We start from the raw sequence: 17038 nt of genomic DNA, 5'->3' as shown, positions 1-17038 counted from the left end.
AATATTAAGACCTTGCAACAGTTCATTAAGCTTTTTTTTTCAAGTCTGTCTCAACTTCTGTCTTGCTGACAAATTCTATTGTTAAAATAAAATGACCTTCGGCTTTTTGTGGAGGCAGATTTTTCTTCTGTTTTTCTTCCAGTCGAAACTTTTTGGTGACATTTTCAACACATCCCTTGAAAATTGCTCAAACCAAATCTTTCTCCTAGCTCCAGCATAACCTCTCAACCTTACCTGTCTTTTTTTCAATTTTACACACTACATGAATTCTTCCTCTTTTCACTTGTGTACTTCCAAACCCTTTCTGTCATACTCCTGAGATGGAAGGGGACTGCCATTTTCATGTGAGAACTAGTGTCACAGTATCATGCAGACTGAACAGAATCAAGAAGGGAGAGACGGAAGTCCATGTGGGTGTTGGAAAGACTTTAAGCGTCTAGTGCAGGTTTGGATGTTTGCTTTTATGGCATGTCAATGTGCAGCTCACCCGCTTGATTCAAGAGTCCGTAACAGACTATAAGAAAAACTGAAGGTTTTATTAAGGTCACAAAGTTACTTTATACTTCCTCTATTAGTGTACAGCACTCTGGCTTATGGAGATACAAAGGGCAGATCGATGAGCATTGCAGATGGAGCAGCGCTGTGCACAAGTCAGAAGATTTGCTTTGATATGTGTTATAAATCAGCTAATGCTGACAGGAGAGCTCACATGGGTGGCAGCTAATGGTTCCCAGTGTGACAATATAAACATCTGGTTGCAAAAATAATATTACAATGTCACACATGCTTACACATTTTAGTCAAAATCACTCTTATGCACACCATCTTTATCCTAGAAGTGACTTACTAATTAGAAATATGTGTGATCCAAGGGTTACTGAAGACTAATTCATCATTTTTGACTCTTCTGCCAGCTAATTTTAGTGTCTCTTTCCCCATTCCTTGGCTCTGTTGGTAATCCATACACACAGTGTACATGTACAGAAAGTGACCAACAAACATACGTGTTGTCTGGTCACTGTGTGCCATTTTAATTGCTCATTGACATTGATTGTCCAAGTCTGTTTTGGAAGGATCATTCTTCATATTTTCTCATTTGGCCGTTTTTATGGTGGTAGTGGTGAGCATTTGATGGCACATTAACCTAGAATCACCAATAGCTGTGTGATTGTTTTGATCTGTTGGCGATAAAGGCCAAATAATTTTAAAACTCATCAAGCATCCGGTGAGAACTTGTAATCTATGCATAGGGGCAAATTCATTGTGGGAGAGATGATTCTCATTAGCCCTGTTTCATCATTCATCATAGCATAAAGTCAAAACTCCTTTGCATTGATTTACAGTGACACCTAACTTTTAGCAGACTAATAAACACAAACCATACCAGCAATTCTACCCAACGCATAAAAAACATTTCCCTTCATATGTCGTTTATCTTATATATCAGGGGGGTTTTGGCGGGGGTGGGCGGCTTGTAGGAATAAGACAGTCAAAGGAGCTTGGAAAGAAAAGTGTCTGGTCTTCTTAAAGTTTCCTTGAAGACGTTTCACCTCTCATCCGAGAAGCTTCTTCAGTTCTAAGAGCCATTGGTGGAGAGTCGCAGATTTTAAGCCCTATGGGAGTGTCCTGAAGAAGTTGTGGACCCCCTGTTGATCTTCTGCCTAATCACATGAGCCAAGGTGGGAAATCCTATCATGTGATTTGCTGAGGTCAAATGGCCCAGGAAGTGAGTGGGCGTTAAGGCTTCTGATCTCAAAACTGGATTATAGATGGCAGACACGAGTCACACCTTGGCTCGTGTGATTAGGTAGAGGATCAAAAGGGGGTCCATGAACCTCCTAGATACACTCCCATAGGGCTTAAAGGACTTACTGCTAAGATTTTAGAAAAGGTTGTGGCTAAGCAGCTCACAGCAGTTTTAGAGAAAAATAATATTCTCAACTAATTTCAGTCTGGCTTTCGTAGAACTCATTCTACTGAAACAGCCCTTCTTAGGGTCTCCAGTGACATTTTGATGGAAAACGATGCAGGAAAATGTTCTGTTCTGGTGATGTTGGATCTCACATCGGCATTTGACACCGTTGACCATCACATCCTACTTGAAAGGCTGAAATACTGGGTTGGTGTAACTGGATCTGCCTTAGAGTGGTTCTCTTCATATCTGTATGAACGTTACTTTTTTGTGGCAGTTTCTAAATACAGGTCATCTTCCACGTCCCTGTCCTATGGTGTGTCACAAGGCTCTGTGCTGGGGCCTTTATTGTTCTTAATATATCTACTTCCCCTCCAGCATATTTTGAGCCCCTTTGAGGACAGTTGCTACCACTGCTACGCCGACGATATTCAGTTATACATTTCTTTCAAGCCCTAAGATGTTTCTAAGCTGCAGATTTTGAATGAGTGCTTAGAATCAGTTAAAGTTTGGATGGCTGACAACTTCCTCCAACTTAACGAAGGAAAGACTGAAGTCCTCATATGTGCTCCTGACAGACACGTACCTAAGACAATGAATGCTCTTGGTCGTCTTGCAACATTTGTGAAATCATCCATCAGGAACCTCGGGGTAATCTTCGACCCGTCTCTCACTTTGGATGTTCACGTCAAATCTTTGGTTCGGTCCTGCTTTTATCACTTAAGAAACATTTCCAAACTAAGCCCCTTTGTATCTTGCACTGAACTGGAGATTATCATTCATGCTTTCATTTCATCAAGACTGGACTACTGTAATTCACTGTTTACATGTTTAAACAAAAACTCCCTGGAGCGTCTGCAGATTGTTCAAAATGCTTCTGACCAAAACATCGAAGTACTCACATGTGACACTGTTGCTAATACAGCTGCATTTGCTCCTCGTCGCATTCAGAGTCTACTTCAAGATTCTGGTACTGACTTGTAGAGCTCTCTATGGTCAAGCTCCTGCCTACATCATTGAACTTCTACAGCCTTATGTTCCTAGCAGGGCTCTTAGGTCATGTGACCAGGGTCTACTTGTCATTCATTATACAAAGCTGAGAACTAAGGGAGACAGAGCTTTTGCCACTGTGGCTCCCAGACTGTGGAACTCTCTCCCACTGAGCATAAGATCTCTGGACTCAGTAGCTTCTTTCAAAAAACAACTAAAAACACATCTTTTTAGAATTGCATTTTGTTAACTGTTGTCTGTTTTGTTTTATGCTTTGTTATCCTTGTGTGAAGCACTTTTTGATCTTTTATCTAGAAAGATGCTATAAAGTTTTACGTACTTACTTACTTACTCTCCACTAGTTGCTCTTAGTACTGAAGAAGCTTCTCGGCTGAGAGAGGGAACATCTTCAAGGAAACTTAGAAGCTCCTTAGAAGACGATGACCTGGATGACTGAACTTTTTTAAGTTATGTTGCTTAAGTTATGTTGTGGCCAGGTGCTTATAGGGGTAGTAAGTGAAACCACCAAATGATACGCACAGCTAAGGTTAGAAAAATAGGTGTAAATAGTCCTATTTTTAAAATTATGCTGTACTAGAAACACAGTAGATGAGAGATTTAAACTGTAGTGAGCCAGAGCAAATATCCATTTTCAACAGTTTGTGCTAATTTAGCAGATTTTTTTTTTCTGGGGTTGCCGAAATTCTTTCATTGTGTGTGCAAGTTCATACCATGCAAAGCCTAACTCAATGTTTGGTTTACAGGGACAAAAATGAACTAACTCATATTTGTTTGTTTTTTGTTTGTTTTTATGGGATGCTCTGATTCTATTTTAGTAGAACGTCGCCATACCATCAATGTAGCCCTGAATCGTTTCCACTTCTGAATGTAAATAAATATTCTGCGTCAGAATGACAGACAGATTGTGTTTAAATGCAAATGAAAACAAAAATCGCTGCCTGTTTTTTATCCTTTAAACAATGTTTTATGAAGCACCGCAATTTAACACAGTTTCCAAACATAATTAAGCTGTATAGTAACTTTTGTGGCTGTTTGCTCTCAGTGTTGCCTTTTGGTAACGACTTCCTGTCATCATCTGTCACTCACAGGACTGATTTGAAGATGTAAATCAGTTTGACATTTTTAATATTTTTGCTTTACAATGAAGGAGCTCATCTTTTCTTTTTATGAATTAAGCATTTTCATTCTAAAATCAATTGTTTTCTAATAAAAACAATACTGGCAGTGGCCAGTGGTACCTCTTCCTCCTAGTAGGTTTAGCTCTTGTCTGAATTTCAAAGTTCTGTGTCACCTTGTTCTCAAGTTATCACATTTATAGGATTTTCAGAAAACTTGACCTCCTGAGGTCATGGTCTAATGCCTGCTCAAACTTTTAGAACATACACCTGTGCTATCAATTTAAAACTGCTACATTGCCTTGTTCTCGTTTTATTCTTGTCACAAGATTTCCAAAAAAAACCCTTTGACCTTGGGGCTGAGGTCACTCAGAATCAAACTCATCTGAAATTTGTAGTAGATAGAGCTATGGTATTAACTTGAAATTCCTACATTTCCTCGCTCTCAAGTTATTGCATTCACAAACGTGGTTGTCCATGTCACCCACCCCGTCAGTTTACCCCATCAACCTTTTATGGCTGAGGTGTAAAAACTACAAAACTATAGCTAAACTTTTAGGATTTTAGTTAGTTTTCCTTTGATGCAAACTCATAATGTCTAGCAACAAAATCAGACCTGGGAATTATCATTTCGGTGCAGTGCCTGGAAAGAAGTAATGTCATTGAGGTCATGTTAATATGAAATACAGGAAAGAGCAGCAGAGACTGCACCTGAATATGTGTGTGTGTGCGAGTGTGTGTGGTGGGTTGTGTGTATATGGAAGAAAATTCTGGGAGTACAACCTACATCAGGTCAGCCGGTCAATCTTGGAGAGGTAATTAAAGAATGAGGACCTTGGCCAAGTTCAGCACAGTGGAAAGAACAAGATGTGTTTACAAAATGTTTTGGCAATCAAGATGTACAGTGGGGCAAAAAAGTATTTAGTCAGCCACCGATTGTGCAAGTTCCCCCACTTAAAATGATGACAGAGGTCAGTAATTTGCACCAGAGGTACACGTCAACTGTGAGAGACAGAATGTGAAAAAAAAATCCATGAATCCACATGGTAGGATTTGTAAAGAATTTATTCGTAAATTAGGGTGGAAAATAAGTATTTGGTCACCTCAAACAAGGAAAATCTCTGGCTCTCACAGACCTGTAACGTCTTCTGTAAGAAGCTTTTCTGTCCCCCACTCGTTACCTGTATGAATGGCACCTGTTTGAACTCATCATCTGTATAAAAGACACCTGTCCACAGCCTCAAACAGTCAGACTCCAAACTCCGCCATGGCCAAGACCAAAGAGCTTTCGAAGGACACCAGGAAAAGTATTGTAGACCTGCACCAGACTGGGAAGAGTGAATCTACAATAGGCAAGCAGCTTGGTGTGAAAAAATCAACTGTGGGAGCAATCATCAGAAAATGGAAGACATACAAGACCACTGATAATCTCCCTCGATCTGGGGCTCCACGCAAGATCTCATCGCGTGGGGTCAAAATGATCATGAGAACGGTGAGCAAAGATCCCAGAACCACACGGGGGGACCTGGTGAATGACCTGCAGAGAGCTGGGACCAAAGTAACAAAGGTCACCATCAGTAACACACTACAACGGCAGGGAATCAAATCCCGCAGTGCCAGACGTGTTCCGCTGCTGAAGCCAGTGCATGTCCAGGCCCGTCTGAAGTTTGCCAGAGGGCACATGGATGATACAGCAGAGGATTGGGAGAATGTCATGTGGTCAGATGAAACCAAAGTAGAACTTTTTGGTATAAACTCAACTCGTCGTGTGTGGAGGACGAAGAATACTGAGTTGCATCCCAAGAACACCATACCTACTGTGAAGCATGGGGGTGGAAACATCATGCTATGGGGCTGTTTTTCTGCCAAGGGGACAGGACGACTGATCCGTGTTAAGGACAGAATGAATGGGGCCATGTATCGTGAGATTTTGAGCCAAAACCTCCTTCCATCAGTGAGAACTTTGAAGATGAAACGAGGCTGGGTCTTCCAACATGACAATGATCCAAAACACACCGTCCGGGCAACAAAGGAGTGGCTCCGTAAGAAGCATTTGAAAGTCCTGGAGTGGCCTAGCCAGTCTCCAGACCTCAACCCCATAGAAAATCTGTGGCGGGAGTTGAAAGTCCGTGTTGCTCGGCGACATCACTGCTCTCGAGAAGATCTGCATGGAGGAATGGGCCAAAATACCAGCTACTGTGTGTGCAAACCTGGTGAAGACCTATAGTAAACGTTTGACCTCTGTAACATAACCTTTGTTGGCAATAACAAAGTATTGAGTTGTATTTTTGTTATTGACCAAATACTTATTTTCCACCCTAATTTACGAATAAATTCTTTACAAATCCTACCATGTGAATTCATGGATTTTTTTTTCACATTCTGTCTCTCACAGTTGAAGTGTACCTCTGGTGCAAATTACTGACCTCTGTCATCATTTTAGGTGGGGGAACTTGCACAATCGGTGGCTGACTAAATACTTTTTTGCCCCACTGTATGTACACTGTTTGTTTTTTCACACGCACACATCCATCCATCCATCCATCCATGACAGTGTGGAAACCATTGTGATGTAGGATGATATGGGCAGACATTTACATTGTAGAGATTAATTTGTTTTTATCTTCATAACTTCTTAATCAGACCATGATATGAAGCGAAGCTGTCAGTCCGGTAATGAAGCACCTATCGTCTGTAAAGGGCACCTTTGCTGTAGTGCCACCATCAGTGATTAGTATGCTTGGTAACTGCTTTGCTAACTTTGAGGAGGTGTTTCCAAAATTATGCAAAACACGCTGCAAAGCAAGTTTACATGATTTGAAGCAAAAATGCCTGAAGCAAGATCAGAGGCACGACTGACTTCTCTGCCCCTTTTGAAAATATTGACACAGACCCACACTAGAGTAAGTCTCCTCGGACTCAGTCAGGAGGCTGTTTTTCGCCTTTATTCATGCTCTCCAGAGAGTGTGATACGGTGAAATATGTGTGATCCTACTCTGTGTGTCGAAAATAGTGAGCATACTGACAGTAAAATTAATCTGAAGTTATAGAGTAAAATCAAACTAGGGAATGAAAATATCTCTCTGGAAAATAATTGCCCTGCCTTAAATCACTCTGAATGGAGTTATCCCTGTGAACCACGCTGCTTATGTGTTTGAGTGGATTCACACTGCTTATAGTATCTTTGTACTAAAAAGCAAGCAAAGCCTTTATGCAGTGAGTGTAAATAACATCCCCTTGGGGTTTTAAGATGCTTGGCCAGTGACTTATGTCATTATTGCAGTTCTTGTTTATTTGCAAATGTTTCAAAATACATTTTTCAGGTTGTTTGCCTTTATTTTTCAACTCCACATAAAGTGTGGTGGGCTCTAGTTCTAAATAGTCATTAAACTAATTTGCCTATTTTCTGGGCACCAACTCTAATCATAATAAATCCAATCATATTGGTCTGGGTTAGAATTATGGGGTAACGTTGATAACGTGGGTAAAAGAAGTGGGCAGTCAATCAGACAAATGAACTGCCTATTTGCAATTTTCTCCCTTTTTTCTTGTCATTTTAATTTGCTAGTTTATTGGGACATGGGACTGATTGCTTAACTGATGGTGGACAATTGGTTAAAAAATACAACTTCCTCTGTTAACAGATTTTAAAGTTTAGACTTAAGCTGTAGATTATATTAAAGTTACTGCCAGGGTGAGGTTTATACTAATGCCGGTTGCAAGGCTTAACTTTGAGTGATTAGTATGTGAAATTTTCTACATAAGTGCAAACACTAGTTGCTAATGAACTGGTGCATGCTTTTGTGCTTTGGCACGCTGGGAAAACTCCACTTACCTGTTTCCCAGCTGCCCACTTCCACATACTGCATTTCTATTCCTTTCACTTTAATTCAGTTTTATTTGTATAGCATTAATTCACAAACGCTCCCTTCTATATAATTTAAGGTAAAGACTCTGGGGTTTGCTCTGTAATAGCATAAAGAGGAGACCTTTGGCAGAACCAGTCCCAGGGAGGGGCAGCCGTCTGCTGTGATGTGTTGGGGTTTGAGTGGAGAAGGGAAAACAGAAGCATATTATAATACAAAGGTTACCAGAGTATTTATTATATTTATCGGATAATTAGGTGCTCCACATAAGTCAAATGACACAACTGACACAATGTTTCATCATAAAACAAGAATATGTTGCAGTAAAATTGCCAGTGAAAAAGTTAAAAGCAGAACAATGTCCCCTCAACTGACAAAAAAAAAAAAAGTGTGTGGTTGTATACATTATGCATAGACCTCCCGAGTGGCTGTGCAGTGATATTTACAGCATATTGGTCGGTGAGGAGGTCACTTCTTTGCCTTTGCACAATAACACACCTTTCTGCTCCTTTGCCTGCATAAATGCATGCCTTCGCATAAAATGCCTGCAAGAATGTGACACATGCCTAATGAGGAAGGGAGTGAGTTTTTGGTTCGTAACAGAATCGTTATGCTTCATATCCAGTTTGGCTATGAAGACAATTATCCAAAGTTGAGAGACATTTTAAAACATTAAGGGTCATTTAACAGTATATCCAATAAGTGAAGTGAGTTAAAGAGTCATCCGATGTCCAAGAAATTCTGCAAAGCAAACTGTTGCGCAGCATTAATTGCGAGGGCAATATTTCCAGGAATTGTTAAATAATTACAGCTCTTGTTCCTCTTCTCATTCTTATTGGTGCTTAATTATTTAAATTATATCTTGTCCTTTTTCTTCTCATTGGTTTTCTTATCATCTTTAACACTTATGACACATTTATTTTAATATTTTCCAGATTGTTGTTTTTTACATGTTATAACTGAACTGTTAACCTTTGGTCTTCATACACTGCTCATCACAGCTTCAGTGTCAACAACACCAAGACGAAAGGTGTTCCTTTCTACAAATAATCAACCATTTACTGGGCTTTCTCCTTTACATTAAATATAACACGGAAAAGAAGATTACAGGGTGCAGGAGGCATGACTGCAGTGAGCACTGTTTGAATTCTTCCTTGTTCTTCATGTTTAACAGCGAAGCCAAAGAAATACAGAAACAAGGTAAAGTGCCTGGTCTCCCCCTCTCACTCTCTTTCTTTAAAAGAAAAAAGCTTTTGCTGCCTGAAACCTGCTTAAATTACTATAAGAGCATCTATGTCTGTGGTATGAAATTTCAGAAAATTAAGATCTGACGTTAGAAGCCTATATGGTAAGACTAGTCTGTGTGTGTGTGTACATGTTTAGAAATCTTTGTGAGGATAGAGAATTTGTATGCTACTATACTTGTGGGGCCCAACAGCCCTTATGAGGACAAAATACCCGTCCCGACGCGTTGGAAGGCATTTTTGAGCCTCAAAATGAGGTTTTAGTGTCAGGGTTACAATAGGGTTATGGTTAGGTTTAGGCTGGGTGTTAAAGTTAGGCATTCGTTTTTGATGGTTAGGGTTCGGGTAAGCGGCTAGAGAAAGCATTATGTCAATGAGATGTCCTCACTAAGATACGAAACGAGTGTGTTTGTGTGTGTCAGTGCATGTTCATGTCCAACCGTTGAAGTAGGCTTGAAAGCCAAAGGTACAAATGTTGCCATGTTGTCAGTATGTCCAGAGTTCACACCTTTGAACAGGTGTTTTCCTGCTGTGGAACAGAGGAGAGTGAAAGAGTGGTCACGAAGGAGGAGTGAGAAAGAGAGAGAAAATGAGAACGAGTGTCAAGGTCAGAGAGTAATTAGGCCTTTTTTCTGTCAGGCCAGGGAAACTGTCGAGCCTTAGGGATGAAAAGTGATTATATGGGAGCATGAGAGTAATTGAATTCAGTTGCAGAGCCAAAAGAGAGGATTGGAGTCTGAGGAAGGAAAAAAGCATGAATATAATTTCAGCAGTAATGATACTTGTCGTTTGATTATTTTGATTTTAAACTGATGCCAAATCTAAACCCTATAGCAAACCAGGAGAAAATGAACCTGTGTGTTTTTTATTGTTCCCCACCGTGATTTCAACAGAACTCCAACAAGCGCGTCTTGCCAATTATACCTGACCGTTTCGTTCATTTACAGTGTTTACTCAGAGTAATATGGATTTGTTTCACTGCAGTATATGAGCTGCATGCAAATAAGTGGACAGATGTGTGTGCCAGAGCGTACTCGGTTTGTCTTGGGTAATATGTTTTGTGTGACACATTTAATGGATGCAAAAATGATATAAGAGTTTCACAGTCAGAACATATTAACACTAATTTGTCATGACAGCAATTCAGTCACTGAAATTAAGAGCAAACAAATAAACAGACAGTGTTGTGTTAAAAAAGTAAAGTAAAAAGTAAGTAAATGGATTTGAATGTTGCACTTCAAATTGAGGTGGCCAAGCGCAGGCTTGTACAGCTTTGGTTTCCAATGCAGCACAGTTTGACCTCAGTGGAACCAAACATCAAGCTGCAGCACTTTTAATAAGGCAACCTTAGCTGTCGCACTTTATAGTTAACAGCCTTGAATAGAAGAGGCTTTGGAGTTTCCCGGGTGGGAGAAACGATTGACCTACCAATTAAATGTTAGACTTTTCATATGAAGAAAAAAAGTTTTATCATTACCAAAATGTTAAATTGCAAATTTGGTCCAAATTTCCTTTTTCCAATTTCTATTTTTAACATTGGAAACTTTCATCTTTATTGATGTTTGTATAAACCTTTCATTAACTGTCTGTTACTTTATTTCATGAGATTTATGGCTACAATTTTATCAAATCTAAAATACAGAACATCTAAATGTTCCAAAATGATCTTTTAAAAATAGCTGGCACACTGTTATTAAATGATTCATTATCCACTAATGAAGTTATTTAGCGCTTTATTGTCTATTAAAAATTGACCAAAAGGAGGTTTAGTTTCCCTCGGACGTAACACAACACGTATAGCTTAATTTCCTAGTACAGTTTAAATACAATACTTCCACAATGTCTTTAAAATAACAAATGGTGCAATGTTTTGTATGGTAATTGCCTCATATAGTGTACCCCTGTTGCATATATATGGCTTGCAAATACTCAATTCTTCTTGTACCAATAAGACATTTTATTTCTTGGTTTTCATTGAGATGCACATTATCAGGAGGCAAATGTCCCTGATGGCAGATTTATGGCGGTATTGGTAAAGGTTTTATAGGCCAGTTAATCGCAGCTCAGTCCATAGATTGTCTAAATGTGTAAATAAGACATTGATCCCCCTCAGAGTGAACCCCTTCAATAAATATGACTAATGAATTAGTAATGAGAGGAAATGAGCTTTGGAAGAAAGAATAAAGGAAGGGGAAGTTAAAAGAGCAAGTTTGCAAAAATAGGAAGTATAGTCAGAAAGGGCACAAATGGAAGCAGAGTGTTTTTCTGTCGTTTGGTAATTCACTTTGAAACCGACAGATATTTTTTAAAACTTTCCCTGCTCGAGATTTATTTTGTCACTGTAAAATATTCCATATATGTCCTTCGTTTCCTCCCCTCCTTTCACCCGTTGCTCCCGTCCGACTCGCGCTCCGTTAGGAATTAAAGCTGATTATATGAGTATAATTGAATCTCTCTGATATGCAAGGCATCCATTTCTGGTGCAGTGCAGCGATCGATAGAGCTAAGGCTAATTTAATATGCACTTTATCACCCTGCTCATGAAACACTTTATCTTCGTCCACGATTAGACGGTCTCCCTCACTGTCGCTCTCTTCTTGTTTAGTCATATAAACTGAGCCCCGAGTGCCGATCTTTCCATGGGTGTCTTTGCCTATAGCTTTATGTCGATGTTTTTTTTTTTCTCCTTTGTGTTATTTATGTCTACATAGCTTGCAGGGATACAAAAATAGTAAATGGTATAAAGCAATACCACTCTCCTCCCCCAGCGCCTTTCTATCCTGCTTTCAAATTCAAATATTCTATATTGGCACAGTGGGAACAAGACAGTTACTCCATCTTATCAGTGCAGTATTTCATCTCTCTTGCACTCAATGTATTCTCCATGTTTTTCACTCAAACAAATACAAAGTCACTGTATTAGTTTAAGATCCAAACTGAAACCAAATCTGAGGAATATTGTAGTTTATAATTACCGCTCTTTGTTTTTTTATTTGCATGCATCTTGTGCCATTTCGTTTCTTATTATTCCGCCTGTTTTATTGAACATCAGCAAAGTGTCCAATAAAAGGGAAAGCATTTTTTAATGTTGGAGTCTTGGGGTGAGATGTTTGGTTTCTGGTGAGCTGATTATTAAGAAAACTCACTCTATGACAAATAAAAGGAAAACACAAAGTGACCTATAAATATGATTGTTGTGGGTTATTTTAATTATTTTGGTTGTTAGTGTTCATCTTTTCCTTATGTTACTCACTTGCTTCTCTCTGGGCTTATGGGCTTTTCTCATTTCACTCTTTTGCACGTCCTCCACCCTCTACCCTCCTGCCTGTGACATGGAAATCAATCTTTCTTTGCAATCTGTAGGGATGTTTTAATTCCTACAGTGCAACTGAAGGACAGAGAAAAGGCCCTTTTCAGAGGAGCTAAGAGGACTATGCTTGATGAAGACATGCATTACCCATCACTTATCAAAGAGGCATGATGTACAGGTGATGTACATGGAGGTCGCACATCTTTGTTAGCTGTATTTTGTAGCCATTGTTCCTTCTGTTTGTATTTATAGTTTGAGCTTCTTAGCATGGAGTTAAGCAGCACATCCTGCCAAAGCAGCTTTAGTCCACCTTGGCACTGATTCTCAGAGTCACCAGTGAGAGGATAAATGCTATTATTCTCAAAAAAGATATTCCCTCATTTACTGCTTTGATGATGATGGTGGGAGCAGAGCCTAACAAGTTCATCCAATATGTGTAGCACAACTAGTTTAAGAGTGTTAAAGTCATAGCATATGATTCACATCATTTTAACACTTATCAAACCATTCAGTGCTCTCTCATGCTTCATTGATATGGGCTTTGTCATGTTGGAAGAGGGCCCTTCTTTTTGAATGTTTCATCATAACATGAAGTTGATGACTCGGAGCAATTTTATACCGGTCTGCAGTGACCTTTACCTCTAAAGATGCAAGTGGCTCTAAATCATGGAGGGATAATGTTCCCTCCAGTGTCAAAGAGCCAACAGATCCCCTCAATGTTGGTTTCTCCTTTTTATTTGCCTACAGTACTTTTAAGTGAATAAATGAATGGAGTAATACACATGTTTATGTATTTATTTATTTTTTTAAATAAATAAAATAAAATCCAGATGACTACAGTCAAGCAGAAATGGAGCTTGGTTTTCACCATTTTTTTTTATGACTGAAGGCTGGTGGGCAGAACAGCTTCAGTGAAATCACAGGCTTACATCCCAGTTATAAGAATCCAGCCATTTCAAGGTACATAGCCCTGAAATGTCAACTGCTATGCATGACCTGCAGATTACCATGGATTTACAATTTCATTTAGAGCACCCAGGGTGATTTTCAAAATAATGCCCCAAATAAATTCCTCGAATATAAATCCAAGCTCTTGTGAAAACTACTAATCTGACCCACATCTGGCTGTCACTGTAGCATTTTATTAGACCGTCATTTGTTTGGATGTTGTTAGCAAGATTATTATGATTCCCTGTAACATTTTTTTAGAAGCTGTTTGTCTGTCTCGTAGCACTTTATAGAAGATAGGAAAAGGTTTTGTTAGATTCATCATAACCCCGTTGTGCCTCGCTGATAAACCCAATCCCTCCAGCCAGCTGATTAAGTTGACCCCCAGCTTTGAGGCACATACAGAAAGCATTTGATACCTTACAAGAGGTCAATAAATCAAATGTCGGATGACTGACCTAATGAGACCCTTCAGGGGATGGGAATGGTTCATGGACATGCCTGAGCTATACAGACGCCATGCAAAAGCATAGAAGGGATGAGGAAAAGGTTTAGTGGGGGTGGTGAGACTGTACGTCATGCCAGCATTGCCAGTTAATGGGATTAATTAGTGTGAAAATCTGTTAGCACATTGCACATCACACCCAACATGTTTTAAACAAAGATACTTTGTACAGTGAACTTGATGATTGATTTTTGCAGTAAATAATAAAATGACATCCCATTTCAGACCCTGCAGGATTCCACAATTTCCAAAAAGGATTTTGGGATCAAAATATTGAGATCTTTTCTACTTGTCCTAAGCCCAGTATTAAAATGTCCAGAAATGTGATGTTTCTGGGTCCTGATTATAGGTGGTAGATTTTCAGCTTTGTAACTATAAACTGTGTTTGCTAACAATGTGTTTTGGAAGTAGTCCTGATCAGAGCCATTCAGCAGTGGTTGTCATTCCTGTCACTTCACTATAAAAACATGTAGTCAAACTGCTAAAAAGTAGTTATCTAATGATCCTGACTGGCACTGTAACACATTGGTATCACATACTACCATTGTCTGTTACCAGATAATATTAGCCAGTGTGTTAAGGCACTGTATATCAGAAGCAATGGGAGTATCTAACAACCTGGGATGAGAATGCTCTGCTACGTAGCCAAACATTGAGAAGTAATGATGTCAAAACCACCATCTTTCCTTGACAGGAAGTTAGAACAACTAACATGCTGTTTGAGATAATAGTGGGATTGCTAGAGTCATGTGGTTTAATATTTCTGTGTCTAAAACAGACTTGAAAATCCAAAACTCAACAAAACCATGATCCACACATAATAATACCATTTATATGATGACATTTACTCTTTTTTTTCCCGACTCCAGCTTCTCACTGCAAGTCATGCAATAATCTACAATTCTCTCTGTAGTGAGCTCAGCTCAATTTATGCAAAAAGGAATAGGGAATTGGATTGGTTGTGTGTGAGCTTTTGTACACATATGTAAAAGCTGTTATAACTCTTGTACTCATACTCGCACACATATAAAGAGAAAGACACAAAATGCCATGTAATAGGACTCCTGCTGCGAAGGAGATTGGTCTAGCTCACCTACTCTGCTGCCTCTCGTCCAAACATCCCAAAGGATTTTTCATCAGCTTGAAAACACTACGCCACCTGACGTGCCGTGTCGCTCTCACTCCCTCCCTTTTTAAAGATAATGAATGCAACAATCACAAATCAGTTTTATTCAGATTGACATCAAGTCACGGATGAGGATTGCTGATGCTGTCTCTGTGCTGAGGAGCAGAACAGTTTGATGCTGTCAGTGAGCTCGATGTCTGCTGTGGAAATGTTCAGTGTGGAAATGCTTTGTAATTGGTTACAAAGTTGAGAGACAGTCGTAAAGATGCTCTGGGAGGAGAGCAGTTGTTATGGATTTATGTAAAGATATGCAAAGTGCCTCTGAATATTCATTCATATGAGTTAATTGATGAAGATTCTGACTGCAGCTGATGTTTGCAAAATAGCGTCTCAGAAATGTTTGAGCTGTGACCATGTCTGCACTGACAGCTCACCTTCCATTTATGTCTACTGGCACAGAAAATTATGGGGCATAACTGGGAATTTAAAGGCATGTGGAAAAAAATGTGACCTCCTGACTTAAACAGGTTTAACAAAAGTAGGTGCTCATCATGACAAAAACTGAAAAGGAAGCTTGAAAGAACAAACTGCATCTGTGGTTTTCATTGCAATACACTGTAAATCTCTGCTGATATTATCTGATTGAATGTGACAAGAATTAGTCAGGTGTTGAGGCAATTCATGGTGGATGACATGGCTGAGCAAATATATAAAACATGTGGTTTTTAAATGTTTTCATTTTAAACCTGCACATGCTTAGACTTGTTTAAAAAATGTGTTATTAATCAAAATCTGAAAATGGTTATTCACAAAACTATATTTAGAACCTGAATTAAATGGTTTATAAAATTCCTGTTGGCAGCAGTTACACAGTAGCCAGTTGTAAAGCCTCTTTAAGCTTTGGAAACCTGGACTTGGGTCGTTTATCCCAGTCTTCATAATGGTACCCTAATAATGATGAGAAGTATCAGTGACCTGCCAACATCAGTTGTCCTGAAGGGATTTTTGATGGGGGTTATGGCTGAGCTTTGGCTTGGTGTCACTCAATGACAGTCAGAAGCTTATCCTGAAGTCATCCCTCCAAAGTTAGGCTGTATACTTGGGCTGAACTCATTCTTCTTTCATTTCTGACCAGTCTGCAAATCTCCACCACCAAGAAAGAAACTCATCATGCAACCACACTGCTTCACCATAGTAATGACCCACACCTTGTTTCACATCTTGGCTCATGTGATGATGCACATGATTAATAGTAAGTCAACAACCACCTCCACCTCCTTACTCGTGGCGTCCTTTAAATACTTAACTCAAAGTAGGCTGTCATTGCTTGTTTACTCAAGAGTCTTCTTCTCTCTAGCCCAGGGGTGGGCAATTCCAGGCCTCGAGGGCCGGTGTCCTGCAGGTTTTAGATCTCACCTTGGGTCAACACACCTGAATCACATGATTAGTTTGTTACCAGGCCTCTGGAGAACTTCAGGACATGTTGAGGAGCTAATTTAGCCATTTAATTTAGCCATTTAAATCAGCTGTGTTGGTTCAAGGACACATATAAAACCTGCAGGGACACCGGCCCTCGAGGCCTGGAGTTGCCCACCCCTGCTCTAGCCCAATAAAGGCCTGACTGATGGAGTGCTGGTCAGATGGTTTGGTTTCTAACAGGTTCTCTTATCTTTGTGGAGGACTTCAGAGGCTCAGTCAGACTTTTCATTGTGGTTTCAGGTGTCTTTCTTCTCATAGTTGCTGAAGCCTCCATGCCTCTTAGAAAACACATCTTGAAAAGTTATCTTAAACTGTTTCATTGATCTGTGCCTCACTACAATTTTACTGACAGCAAAAATCTTAATAGTTTTATAAGAGATTTCATTTATACATTCATAACTTCCAAATATGTGCCACAATGAAAGGGCTGAAATCCAAAGTCTCAGCAGTACAAATTCATACATTTTGGGAAAGCAACTATTTTCTGATGATTTTTCAGTTGTAACAGAAGGGCAGGTCTCA

The 17038-nt window shown here is 39.5% G+C and overlaps 1 protein-coding gene across 1 annotated transcript in view; it reads left to right on the top strand.

The window, feature by feature from the left end:
* nrg3a (neuregulin 3a) overlaps positions 1-17038 on the top strand; it is a 363361-nt gene that overhangs the window by 214669 nt on the left and 131654 nt on the right. The gene's annotated exons all lie outside the window — the stretch shown is intronic.

This window comes from Maylandia zebra, linkage group LG13, assembly GCF_041146795.1.
Source record: "Maylandia zebra isolate NMK-2024a linkage group LG13, Mzebra_GT3a, whole genome shotgun sequence".
In the NCBI taxonomy this organism is placed as follows: Eukaryota; Metazoa; Chordata; class Actinopteri; order Cichliformes; family Cichlidae; genus Maylandia; species Maylandia zebra.
The sequence above is the reverse complement of the archived record's forward strand: the minus strand, read 5'-3'. Positions and strand labels throughout refer to the sequence as shown.